Here is a 13,571-nt window from a genome sequence, read left to right on the forward strand (position 1 = left end):
TTTAGTATATAAAGAACCAATTAAGAATCTCCCAAGATTTTGACGGCAACGAACTTCTTTTTATATTATTCGATTATTGGTTTAATAAAACTATTTGAGATCTGTTCCATTCGCTGTTTGCTGAGTGGACGAAAAATGAATTTTAATGATGTAAGGCTATAGATGACAACTGATCCATGAGCGGTTAGACTGCTTTGTCTAGCACGTACCCCACCAAAAACGATTGTAGTCTTGCACAAACAGATAAAAATTGCAAATTAGAACTACATTGGAGGAGACCACTTTTGGCATGCAGCTAAAACAATGTGATGATTTCAAGGAACATTGCCTTTGTTGTTTTTACCTGGTTTTATCAAAATTTTCGCAAGAATCGTGACGACACAACTCATCGGCTTGAAAAGGATTTTTTAATAGTTATTTTACAACAATTTTGAATATAAATCAGTACAGTACTGTGCAAAAGAAATGAGAGCGAAGTTCGCCGAATTTCGTCCTTTGTTCTCGCAAAAGTTCGCCGAAATCTCGCAACGAAATTTCGCACGAACACTCGCGAACTTTCGTTGAATGACACAAAATTTCGCGGAGATCTTTTCGAAATTTCGTGTTCACGTAAGTGAAATTTCGGTTAAACGAAATTTTACAGGGGCGAAAATTCGCGCCTGCGAAATTTCGGGAAAACGAAGTTTCGCTGATACAGTTTATAATGCAAACAGACTGAATCTAATACGAACACTGAAGCCTGCATTGCTTTGAATCACTACACTGTAGGTTCTCTATGTTCGATCGCCTCGATTGCCGGGATTGTTCATCACTACAGTAGTTGAAAACGATCTGCTTCGCGTAGAAACTGAGTATCCGACCACAACATGTACAGAGGAAGCGACAAAATACTACAATTGCACTGCAAATGAAACCGATGAAAAAAGGGAACATCGACTGCCGACGCTTCAAAAAGCGATGAGGAGATCAGGCAACCCTTGAAGTTTACAGTCAAGATTATCTTCTTCGATGCAACGGTAGGCAGCAACAGTTACACGATCTGTACAATGCACGTGAAAAATATTTTTCAACGCTCGGACTGAGGACAGCCGACAGCCTTAACACCATGAGCAACAATGGATACATGATTGTTCATTTCCGTTGCGGAAACATGACGGAAACGTGTCGCATTCAAGGAAAAGTAGATGACCATGTTTCCGCATCGCGGAAACATAGCGGATTTATGTAACTCCTTGTTTCAGATGGGTTTACGAAATACGGAAACACGTTATTTCGTCCTGTGAAGTTTTATCAGTTTACAATGAACAATTTATAACACCGATTATGTGTGACAGGTAGGGAAGCGTTACATTTGTAAATAAAATCCTCACTGAACAAAATTTTCGTTTACCATTGTCATTACATTTTAATTACTTCCCCAAAACCATCCCAAGTAAAAATATACATCAGTCTATAAATAGCAGCCTTATACATAAACACAGCTGTGTCTTTTATGTCAAACATAACACAAAATTATTATTGCCGGCCTCCTATTTTCGATCTTATTTGATATTTCATCTGTATTTGGATCTCCTCAAAATATTAGTGTGTGGCATGTGTTATCATTTTAGGAAAATTTTGCCCGTACGGGACCTATGAAACATTAGCTACCTTTCCTTAACAAACGTCAACCCCATTTAAATCCCACTGACAAAATCTTCTTTAACGACAGAGCATTGGATTCAAATTTACTCTAACCAAAAGGAGATTAACTACATCTCACCCTCTTAAAGCCAGTGTCGAAACCCGCCCTCCCAACCCTACACTCCAACTTTCTCCGCCCCCTAACCTCCATCCCTGACATTTTATGGGCCTCCTCCTCCCGAGTTTTGCGAGCCTCTGCGATACACGTATTTCTAGTTTTTGATGAGTTGACTTGATTTTTAATGAGATGACAGGGAGTGTATATTTCAATAGTAAGATTCAAAAACACGAGATCTCCCAAATAATGACCATCGTCTGGCGTAAAAAACTTTAGTCGTCACTGAACCATATATGAAATAACAATTAATATGTCAATACGACATTCTTTATAACACTCTATAGGTCATGAATTGACTTTAAAGTCTGCTTTAATTGATGTTTTTTGTTGTGACTAGCATATCACAGTTCAATTTCGTTTCTACTGATTTTTTAGCAGAGGCCTTTGAAACTTGCCGGCTGTCTAAATATACAAGACATTCAAAATATTAAATAAATAAATAATTAACATTCATCTTTAATACTCGATCCTTTTGGTTATCAACAAAATGTTAACATTTTTTGCAATAAGTCAAGTGTTTAGATCCGAAAACATATGCTGATAGAGAAAGAAAAACATTAAGCTTTTTGATAAATAAACTGGCTGAATTTCTTCAAGCTTTTCTTTTTGCGACTGCTTTTAAAGGGGCCTACATAAAAATAAAAATAAAAAAAAAAAGAAAAAGAAAGAAGAAAAAGAATAAGAAAAAGAAAAAAACACTGCGATGATCTTTCACTTGTTAAATATTTCTCCGGCTGCTCAATTATGCAAGGGTTTTCATTACAGACGTATTTTAAATGTTCAAATCAAAATATACTCAGAACGAGCGAAAAGTATTCACCTTTGATTTTCTAACTAGATCGGATCATTCAAAACGTGGTTGATAAGACTGCTAAGAACTGGTTTTAAAACTGTAGAAACTAATCTACGTTAAATTTGTCGAAGTCAATCAATAAGCGCGATCTTTGGGGCTTATCAAATGCGTAATCAACTTGTTGATACACCTTGCTGTTAGTTACCTGTTACATTTGAGGACTTATATGATAAGATACTGTCCGCGTTTTCATGTAAACTGTTTTGACAGGATTAGGGTGCCGGAATTGAATAGGATCATCGTTTTAACTGCGTTTAGTTCATTTTTCTTTGCGACTACCTACTATTACTACCTTGATGTGCAATTGCGATGTAGTTCAGCCAAGCACCCCAAACCAAAAATGCCAAAAAGAGAGTTAGCACAGAGAAGCGACAGGCTGACATACTGAAGGCCACGAGAAAACCATTCCCGAGTTTATCAGATTTTACAGGTCTTGGCATGGATGTCACCGTTCGACAAACTATCCCGAATAAAACTGAAGGAAGAAAGTCGGGACCCTTGATTTAAAGAGAATAAACAGGATAAGTTCCTATCCTCTTTTGGTATTATTAAATCTAAAGTTACTTTACACACTGAAGGTTTATTAATCATTGAGTGACGTCATGCTGTGGTGAAGGTTATTGGCCGTTTTACTGTCTTATAAGGACCAATCAATGAAGAGTACGTCTGTAAAGTGTTTTTTAGACTGAACAGAGTTAAACTTCCTATTTACTTAACTACCTACTATAACCTTAATGTGTAGCTCAGCCTAACTCCCCAAAGACAAACGCCAGATTGAACAGCGCCGACACAGACAAACGTGGTCCGCCATACATGATTGTCATTCAGCAGGGCATAAAGGTTTCCCGACAATTTTTTTTCATTTTAATTATTAATCCAAAATATTCTGTCCAAGGTAGATTTTGAGACGACCTCATCTTTTATAACCCAAATACCTAAGACACCTCAATAGTCTTTCTGAATTATTTTCGTTGTCGGTGTTTTTCTAATTGCCGACTTCGCTTGAACCCCAGTTCCATCCACAATTGTCTTAAATTTGTCCTAAAGTCAACAAGACAGCGGTAGTTCTTCCTCATTCAGGCGAAATACCCTTCACCACAGCATGATGTCACTCAGTCATTAATGTTTCTTTATTGAAAAAAAAAAAATCAAACTCGTACCAAAAGAAGTTAGGATACTATCCTCAGTGCTTATTCTACAGTGGGCCAAGGCCCCTGACTACTCTGACCCATGCCTTTCTGTTACATATGAACGAGTTTCATGAACAGTATCTGCCAAGCATTGCAAAATCTGATTAAGGAAGCGCTCCACAGTAACCACAGTGGCAATGTGGTCATCAACTTGTTAGTAACTGAGCTCACATTGTGGGTGGCTCCTCCTAAAATGTTGTCCTAATTGGTCTAGGATTTAATGGAGACGGAAACTATGGTGGAATTGCCCAAATAATCATTTTAGGCATCCTGACTGATAAACATTTACGACTTATAGATATTTCGAGCAACAACAATTTGCCGTCTGTCCTCTTTGAATGTTTTTCTTTTCATGACATGTTTTCCCAGGTACTTGTACCTTGTTCCCGAATGGATGTTTGAAGTGAGTCTCAAAGTCCCAGCTTTCTTGTCTTACTGTTAAACAATAAAAATGCAAGCAATGGAAATTGTTATTATTATGATCAACTAATACCAACCCCGTGAAAAGTATTTAAATAATAATAGTTAAGATAATTCCCTGTCAGATCATAGCTGTATCGAGTCTTCAAGCTGTAAATGACCTGTAAGAAGTTGTTAGCCACCCGTGTTGTAATCAGACTCGTACGGTTGTGTTTTTGGCATCGTATAGTTAATTCATCAGCCAGTTTAGCCAATCACATTCGAAGAAGAAGCTCGACACCTTAAAATTACCTAGATCGACTACTCCTTATAATTTTCAAACAACAACTTTAAAGCCTTCTTAACAAGTATTGTAGAAATCCTAGTATATAATACTCGACACCTTAATTTTTACCATGCTATCCTTGTTTCAAAATGACTAGAAAACCCAATCTTAACAGTGAAATTTGAGATGCTTCGAAGGTTTCGTGCGGGATAAGTCACTTCTAGCCAAACATAAAAGAATTGTGTAAGCATTAATTTGAGCAGAGAAGATGGGTTTGCTGGTCGGTATAAAAGCAAGGTGCGATAACAGTATAGAGATTACTTCTCCGTCTAGGAAATTGAATGGTGGATGCATTTATTTGCTTCCAGAAGAATGGATTGGAAAACTTCTCAGTTAATGGCTTGGTTTCTATTTTTGGAATTGCTCCCAGTCGTGGCTATGACTGCCTTGTATTCGCGAGTCGTTTACACCTTGTGGTTCAAACAACAGGTTAGAAAAATCTTATCCTACAAATACAGCCGTTTCTCCTTGCTCCTCGCCACTAGGGAGCGACCGAAATTCCATACTGATGACGTAAAATCTGTCGAGAATCCGGTCAGGAACTCTGATTGGTCAACGTAGTAGTTATTTTGTTTTACCTATTGTTTACGAATGACAGACAAAAGACAAAAGGCCACAAATGTCAAATGTAAACGCGATGAATCTACTACAAAAGAGTCAATATTCCTGGACTTTATTATTCTTTAGAAAAATCATCCGATTTTTTCTTGAGCTCTTTCGCAGAAGGACACAGAACTTTACCATAATCGACCAAGAGGAACATAAAATATAACAAATCTACGTTTGGAGCCCTGTGACTGAATTAATCATGTAAATATTGATTTACGTCATCAGCATGGAATTTCTGTCGACGCTGAGGCATCAACGTCCCTCCTGGCGAAAAGTTCCTAGCGGCGAGAAGCAAGGAAGGAGGGCTGTATTCTCAGGCTAGAAAAATCTACTCAAAATACAGTCCAAAATGTATAAAGTGAGCCTGCTGTCAGTCAGTGGCCACCCTCTTTTAAGCCATTTTCCACGCTGACGTAATCATTACTCGTCTTTAAGTACAGATTTCGAATCTTTTCGTCCGTTCAAGCACATCTCCTTTGGTTTTAAAACGGATACATGACCCGGACTGGCCTTGAGTGATTAGAAATTTTCCTTTTAAGTTGAATGCCCCTCTAAAATAAACTTGCTTGGTAGGCAAAATTTTTTCGCCAGATCCGCCAGCATTTTTACATCTTGCTCCGTTTCACACAGCCGCCAAGGTCGGAAAGGTCCTGCTACCTTTGGCTCGTCTTGTTTTGTTAAGTCGTCTTCAGAAAACATGAAACCTTTGTTAAGGAAACATTGACTTAAGAAGTGCTATTAGTCCTTAAAATATGGCCAAATGACAATGAAATATGGTAACCTCATGCGAGATAAGATGCTTTTAAGTTATAATTATGGTTTAGAAAAACTGAATACGCCACTTCCACTTTTCCCATAATGTATCTTAATTGCCTCCCAAATTTTGCGTAACCTTTGTTTTTCATTTTTCCTGGGTATTACAGCTGACCCAAGAGAAATTGAAGACAATGCTTATGGAAAATTTTGGGCGGCGAATAAGGTGGTGTAAGTGGTGTATTCCCGTTTTCATCCGTCTAAACGAGAAAGGGAAACCGCGTTTTTTACTCCGGGGCCCAATTGAATGGAGCCTCACTGTTTCCCTCGGCTGGGAAATAAAATGAAATGTTTTCCTCTTGACCAATCATTAAAAGCTTTTAGGCACGTATAAAAATATCTACCCAAATAGTACTCGCGAGCCAAGTGCGTGCACAGCCTGAAAGCATAAAGTCATTGATATTTTTCTTTTGCGACCAGCGTTTGACCTGTGTTTTTGTGCTGAAAATTTAAGGGGCTTATCAATCAGTGTATATAATGCACTATCGGGTACCAACTGTCTGAACACAGCATCAATTTGTACTGGTACTTGCTAGTGATACCGGGAACCAATTGTGAACACAGCCTAAGAGCATGAATTCATTGATCTTCTTTTCTTGGTAGGGTGGGATGAGGGTTCGGAAGCGAGTCACCTTGATGGTCTTCATTGCCAGCATCATCTTTTGGCTGTGCTGGGGGACAAACACAGTTGGCTACCCCGTGGTTGATTTTTACCCGCGCATGAATTCCATACAATGGAAGCATTAGCAACACAATAGTCTTGTTCAATTTAGCCTTCAACCCGATTATTTACCCCTTGGTCAACGAGCGATTCAAGGAAAAGTTTAAGGCAGTACTTTGCTGCAGTTGGGGAGCTTAAGGGTTCATCCAGCTGGAGAATCTCATAAGATCGCAAATTATACTATTTCCACTGATGCTACTAAAATAGAAACAGGAAGAAACTAAGAAAAATTACCGTTATTATTATTATTTTATTTTTTCTCAGCTGATAAAGCCTTTCACTTCCCTTGCAGCAAAATAAACACTACCACACGAACGAACTGCTAAGGAACTATAATTTGAATGGTCACACTTTAGGGTTTCAGCCACAGACTTGAAAGCTAGCAGCACCCTGTACAGCCAAATAAGCATGCAATACCACAGAATAGTATTGCTCAGTAGCTTTTATTTGAATGGTTAACAGCAATACGATTTCATCCACAGATTCACGGTAAAAAAAGGGTGAAAAGAAAAGATTTCGTGAACATTGTCACAATTCCAGACGGAAGTGAAAAATGTCGAACTAACGGAAGAGGGTCTCTCTCGATCTACCGAATAGTTAGCGTCATAACGAGGCATATCAATGCATGCAGAAAAAGTTAGTTGGAAAAACGTAGGGCCTGCTGTTACTACCAAGTAGTTTCTGGTTTTGTTAATTCCTTTAAAGCTTTTTGGACTTAACTTTTTTATTTATAGTTAACGTTGTGACCAACAAACCAACGGATATATATTTGCCAAATTACTTTTAACAACACAGAAAAATATATCATCCTTTGTATTAGTAAGCATTTTTTTCCCTCTTCTTCAGGAAAATGTTTCAGCCCTTCAACGTAAACGTTGTGAATTATTCCCAGGGGTACTTTCTTATATGGCCTATACGGGGAATGAATGTGCCAATAATACTATAATTTTGTGCGAGTATGTCCTAATCATAAACAGGATCAAATTTGTTTGTACTCCAAGTATACAAAAGCAGTGACTATACCGTGTATTTGCTCTATTACAATGGCCAATAAATATTTAAAAACTAGGCGGCGTGTATTTTGTCCTTTGTCCTAAACAGCGGTTAGAATTGAGGGAGTTGTCCTAAACAGAGTATGTATTTCAGGATTTTCTCTTATCGAGCACCCTTCCCTTCAAACACTCTGACCGTTATATAGCAAGGACCAAAGGACCGCGCTTGCTGTTCTTGTCGTATCCACGACGGCTTTTCTCCATTCCCTTTATATCCCACCAACAGCCATGACCCACGAAAGCCTGGTTTCAAAGGGTTAGTAGCGCCCAGGCTTTTAAGAGCATTAGCGGCATCATCAACGAACTTTTCACCAGAATCTTTGACTGCAATCAACACCACGGTATGAGTTGGTAGAGACTCGATGAAATTCGCCATGTTTTTACCTGCAGAGCTATCTTCATGAGTATCGAAATTTCTGGCCCCGATAACGTTTCCCTCTTGGTCGACCGCTACCACATTATGACCACGTTTCTAGAATAAAAAAAATGTATTTTGAACTTAATATAAACATTTACCCGAGGCTAAAATCGAGGTTCCTGTTAATAAAATTTATAATCAACTTCAAACTGTAAACTTGAATCCCCTTGAAGTTTAGCCTGCAATCAGAAGAAAAACTAGAAATTTGTCACCGGATAACTTCAAAAACCACGTAACCTCGATGGGTGGACACCTGAATCCGCGATATGATGTGATACTGGTCAGCGGATGCTATTTTTTTAAGAGCTGTCAATTGACCACAACATTGATATGCAATATCAGTTTGCAGTCTCTCACATTAGCTAAAATGTGTACGATTTTGCACTCGGACGGAAGTACGGTCGGGTGACTACCCAAATTTCTCAGATGGATAGATAACCAAATTTTCTTAGTTAAGAGGCTCCGCCTATATTGAATTAATTTACAACTAGCTTCGTTGAACTATTTTTTATCTTTTTTATTATTATCTTTTTTTTTTTTTTTGGCAATGTGTATCCCTCTAAAAGCTCTAGCATTTCTAGGGACTAAAGCCAAAATAAATCATCACTGATGCTTTCGCTGGGATTTCAAAACTCTGAACTGTTTGAATAAATCGAACACGTGACTTACATTTGGACTAACTTCAAGTCCGTCAATCGTAATAGAAGAATTTCCTCCACGAATGTCGTCGAAGCCTGCCGACATCATTCGCACGTCGATTGGCTCTGCAATGAAACGGACAAATCTAACTGAAATGGGATTATCATGAAAGGGTTAGGTCACGCTGTTTCGATCACCGGTCCCACAAGCTAATTTTTATCCCCGCCTTGGTACGGGAGGGAAAAGGTTGGAAGAGTCCTTTTCTTGCTTTTAACTTTCAAAACAACATAGAGGCAACGACTTTTGTGTATTACCAAGCTTAATCTCACTTGCTCTTATAATTTTAGACTCATTTTATTCAAAAGTAATACGGTTTTTGTACGGTAGTTTCTCACAGTTTCAATATGGCGGTCATCGAAAAATCTTGCAAATTAGCAAACTTTGGGTTGGTCGTATCGAAAAATTGAAAAAGATCCCAAAGAAATGAAAAGAAAACATAGAACATCTATCCTTAAACTTTAGAGAAAGCTTAGTCAGAGGATTTACTTTGGCGTTCCGACCGGGTTTTTAGGTAGGTCTTTTATGTGACCTTAGAGCCATTCAGAAAACACAACGAAGTACCTTCAACGAAAAGCTCCCGACGGGTCTTATAAAGTAAATCATTCATCAATATAAACAATATTTAATTGACCAAGGGGCAAGCTATTTATCCATAGTAAGAAATTATTTATAAGCTTTATCCCGCTATAACTTGAGAGTGTCACGAATAAAGTGAAATTTCTGTTCATCAAAGAGGGCTGGTCATTTTAGTTCAAAACGGACCCAACGATTTTACTTAATTTTTCTTAAAAACGCAAAAATTAGACCAAACTAACCCCCGTTTGTTAACTACCATACAATACTCTATTAATGTAAAAGTATCAGCGGAAACTAATTTTGAGCTCTGCCGCGAAGTTAATTGTTGGGATTATCTCCGATTCTTACTAAAAGTGACACTTAAGTTTTTTTCACCATCTACCAGCGAAGAGATTTGCAAAGACAGTATTAAAAAATTAAGTGGTTTAAAAATCTAATAATTTGCTTTTATGATATCATGCACGTGAGTAAAAATATGAAGAATAGAGCCAGTTTTGATTGAGGCATTACGCAAAAACTGAAAGCCAACCCTGCACTGCTAGGAGAGCCTCCTTTTTTTTTGTTTTTTTTTTGTTTTTGTTTTTTTTTTCCTTGATCGACAAGGAGGAAAAGAGGATCTACCAGAATCCCGTCAATCATTTGAACCCAAACTTCTGAAGAAGTCAAATTGGCTTTTTGATTGCAAGCGTCTGTTTATTGATAAACAGGTGATCATAACTGATCCTGCTGTACCATTGGGAACACGGCTATTAAACCTGAATTCAAAACTGTTTCCTGGCAACATACAGCGCGCGCTCAACAAAACTCTTACTCGATTATGCATAGCCTCGGTCCTTAAATACGCCAATATTGAGCAAGCAAATAAAAGAACGTTTCTGCTGGCTGGGTTAGGAAAGCCCTTTTAGCCTGTTGTTTACAATGTTCTGAGAAACAGGAGGGTGTAAGTGGTGTTCTTCAGTTACGGGAAAGGGTACCTGCACCCTGATCCCTGATCAACGGACACGCTATTATCGAGGGTTCCATGCATGTCTTTTCTAGATTTCTTCGGCTTTAAAATAGTGATGCAAACACAAGGGTAAGTTTAAGTGCTTGTATATAGACTGCGCGTATTTTAGACATGCTACTGATTCAAGGACAGTAACTACAGCTACTCGAGCTTATATACACTGCATGTGTGTTCTGGGATGCACACCATTGAGCAAGTAGTGAATTTCCGGTGAAACGTAAAATAATAAACGCACAAAATTGTTATACGGGAAATGAAATAAAAATAAAAAGGAATTCACGACAGAAACTGTCTGTTTTTTCAGTGTTTTTTTTTTCCAAAGTTATGGATAAGCAAGGTTAAGGTCACCCCCTCGACGCCAGAGCAGCCAGAGATAAGTTAAAATTGATAGGTTCAATACGGAAGTTGAAAAGTTATTGGTTTCAAGTGAAGAGTTAGTCTTTGACGGGAGCTCCGGTTTTAGGCTTGGTTAAAAATACATGTAATAGAAAGATTTAAGCACTGCGTATTATTTCCTGCAGCACAGAATGGCATTGAGAGATCAGTTTTCAGCGTGTGTTGTTAGCCGGCCTCCGTTTTAACGCGAACAGGGCATTCTCCCGTTTGGAGGAAACGCGAAAACCTAACTATTTGTAGCCCATTTGTACCGACTATTTCCTACTTTTGTTTACTTGTTTTTGTAACTATGCCTCTCGCGTTAATCATCCTTATTTTCCTGCTTCTACATGTACTATTTGACCGTAAAACTAAACGAGTTGAAACACGCGACGAGCGAAAAAAAAAAAAAAGGTGACAACTTCGACCTGCTTGCGGGAAACATACACTTAACTTAGTACACTAGACAAAATTGTGCTCGATTGACATTTTACTATACAAAAGTAAAACATGCCAAGGAACCTCAATTGTAATTTTCTATTTTAAACATTATTGAATTCCACACATGGAAAAATATTCTCATGTTGATCACGCAAGGAGGACTTGATTTACAACGTATACAAACTTGGTAACGAAACAGACAAAGGTATACAAAATCACATGATTTCTAAGAAAAACAAATCACATGTTTTTCTCTGAAAACGAAGTGTTGTCTTGTAAGAATGTTGTCTTCAAAATATTAATGAATCTTGCAGCGAAGAAAACTTGGAGTGTGTCAGTGACATCAACACTGCAATCCTCTGATATCACCAGAGTCAAAGACTCAAGTTGGATGCTACCACCGAAAGGTGACGAGGCTAATCCAACAGAGTTGTTTTAGAGGGTCTCCCGGGGGCCTGGGGGAACAAGGGAACATTGGCAAAATATCTAAGGGAACAAAACTGTACAAATTAGAGGACGAAAACATTTTGATATAAGAAATAAAGAGCATTACTTCTGAGATTTTATTTATGGTCATTTATGCATGATTGTCATTGGTTTTGTCACTTTACATAAAAGATAACAAGACCTCAAGTCAAGGCTCTCAGGTGGGAGACTGGGTACGAGGTTACGAGGGTCATAAGTTGGCGGGAATCTGTTGTCACAGGCTGCCAAGATGGCGGATAGATCGTTTGCCGATCGTGTTGTGCTACCTGTCACTGCTGCGATTTATAGAAAAAAAAAAACAAAAAACAAGAAAAACCAGCAGTGCGTTGGTCCTTTGAAATGGTAATCGGGGACGAAAGTGACAAGATGTTGTTTGATTTTACTTTTCGAGTTATAGAAGGATTTGGAATCGCAGATCGGTGTAGAGCTAAACATACCAACAGAAAAATTCCAGTACACGAACTGCTACTAGTGTCACCCACCAGGCGCGAAGAAAGGCTTCATAAAAGGAGAAGCGCTCAGGCCTCTAAGGACTAATTCCTAAGAGAAATCTTTAAGGAGCCTCCCCTCATACCTTATCGCAAGGGAAAATCTCTTAAGGACCTTTTTAGTTAGAGCAAAGCTCGGAAGGCCGTATAACTTCCAATACGACTAATTTGTGCAGGAGTTGTGTACATGATACCCGTCGCTTATTTTTAACCAGTTAAGGTTAGTTCTAATGCGTATCCCACTCTGATGGATTGTGAATTTCGCTCAAATGCTTGAGCGAAATTATTTGCATAATTATTTGCATTTTGCATAATCATGGGGGTAACACGCTCAAAGACGTCCTCTGAATCAAAACGTGGTAGTCTTGAGGAACACGATGTACAAATGCCCCTTAAACTATAGTGAAAAAGTTGCTTAAGCAGCAACAGTCAACTTTAGAAGTGTTTCTTAGTGCCTACATGGATTCTATTAACACTAGAATTGACAACTTGTTGAAAGATGTGCAAAGTGTTAAATCGAGTTTAGAGTTCACACAAGCCCAAGTTCAGGATCTGATAACCTCCGACCTCAGAGTAAAGGATTTCAAAGTACAAATCGAGGAGCTAGGAAACAAGTTAGATTACTTCGAAAATCGATCAAGGCGAAATAATTTGTGCTTTGAGGGAATTCCTGAGTCACGAAACAGGAATCGGAAACTTGGCAGGAATCTGAAAGCAAAGTCAAACACCTTATTCAAGGCACATGCCTGAAGTCGGTACCGACTTTGTCATTGAAAGGGCTCATCGTGTTGGTAGACCTCGCTCTGACTCTAAGCCTCGCAAAATTGCCGCCCGGTTTCTCAATTACACGGATCGTGAGGCAGTTTTCAAAGCCAAGAAGAAGCTGCGCGGAACTGATATGTTCGTAAACCAGGATTACTCCGATCGTGTTATAAAGAAGCGGAAGGAACTAATGCTCAAGGAAGCAAGAAGCAGGAACCAAAGAGCATTCCTGAGGTTGACAAACTAGTTATTTTTGATAACCCGGTAAATTCTGGATCTGCAAATGATGAAAACACATCGGGGGAGTCTAGTCACGCGGATTAATATGACTTGTTATCTCTGCACCGAATCGCTAGGATCTTCACTATGTAATTTACTGCAAGTCTCAGTTTCCATTTCATGATTTGGATAACAATACTTTTAAAATTGTCCTTTATGAGTTTCAACATGTGAAGATAAGCTATGACATTGATCAACTTGAAACGCTTTTTTTAAATCCAATTCTTGCCTCAGTGATCCTAATAGTGACCTTGATC

The sequence above is a fragment of the Porites lutea genome, chromosome 2, assembly GCF_958299795.1.
Source record: "Porites lutea chromosome 2, jaPorLute2.1, whole genome shotgun sequence".
NCBI classification, from domain to species: domain Eukaryota; kingdom Metazoa; phylum Cnidaria; class Anthozoa; order Scleractinia; family Poritidae; genus Porites; species Porites lutea.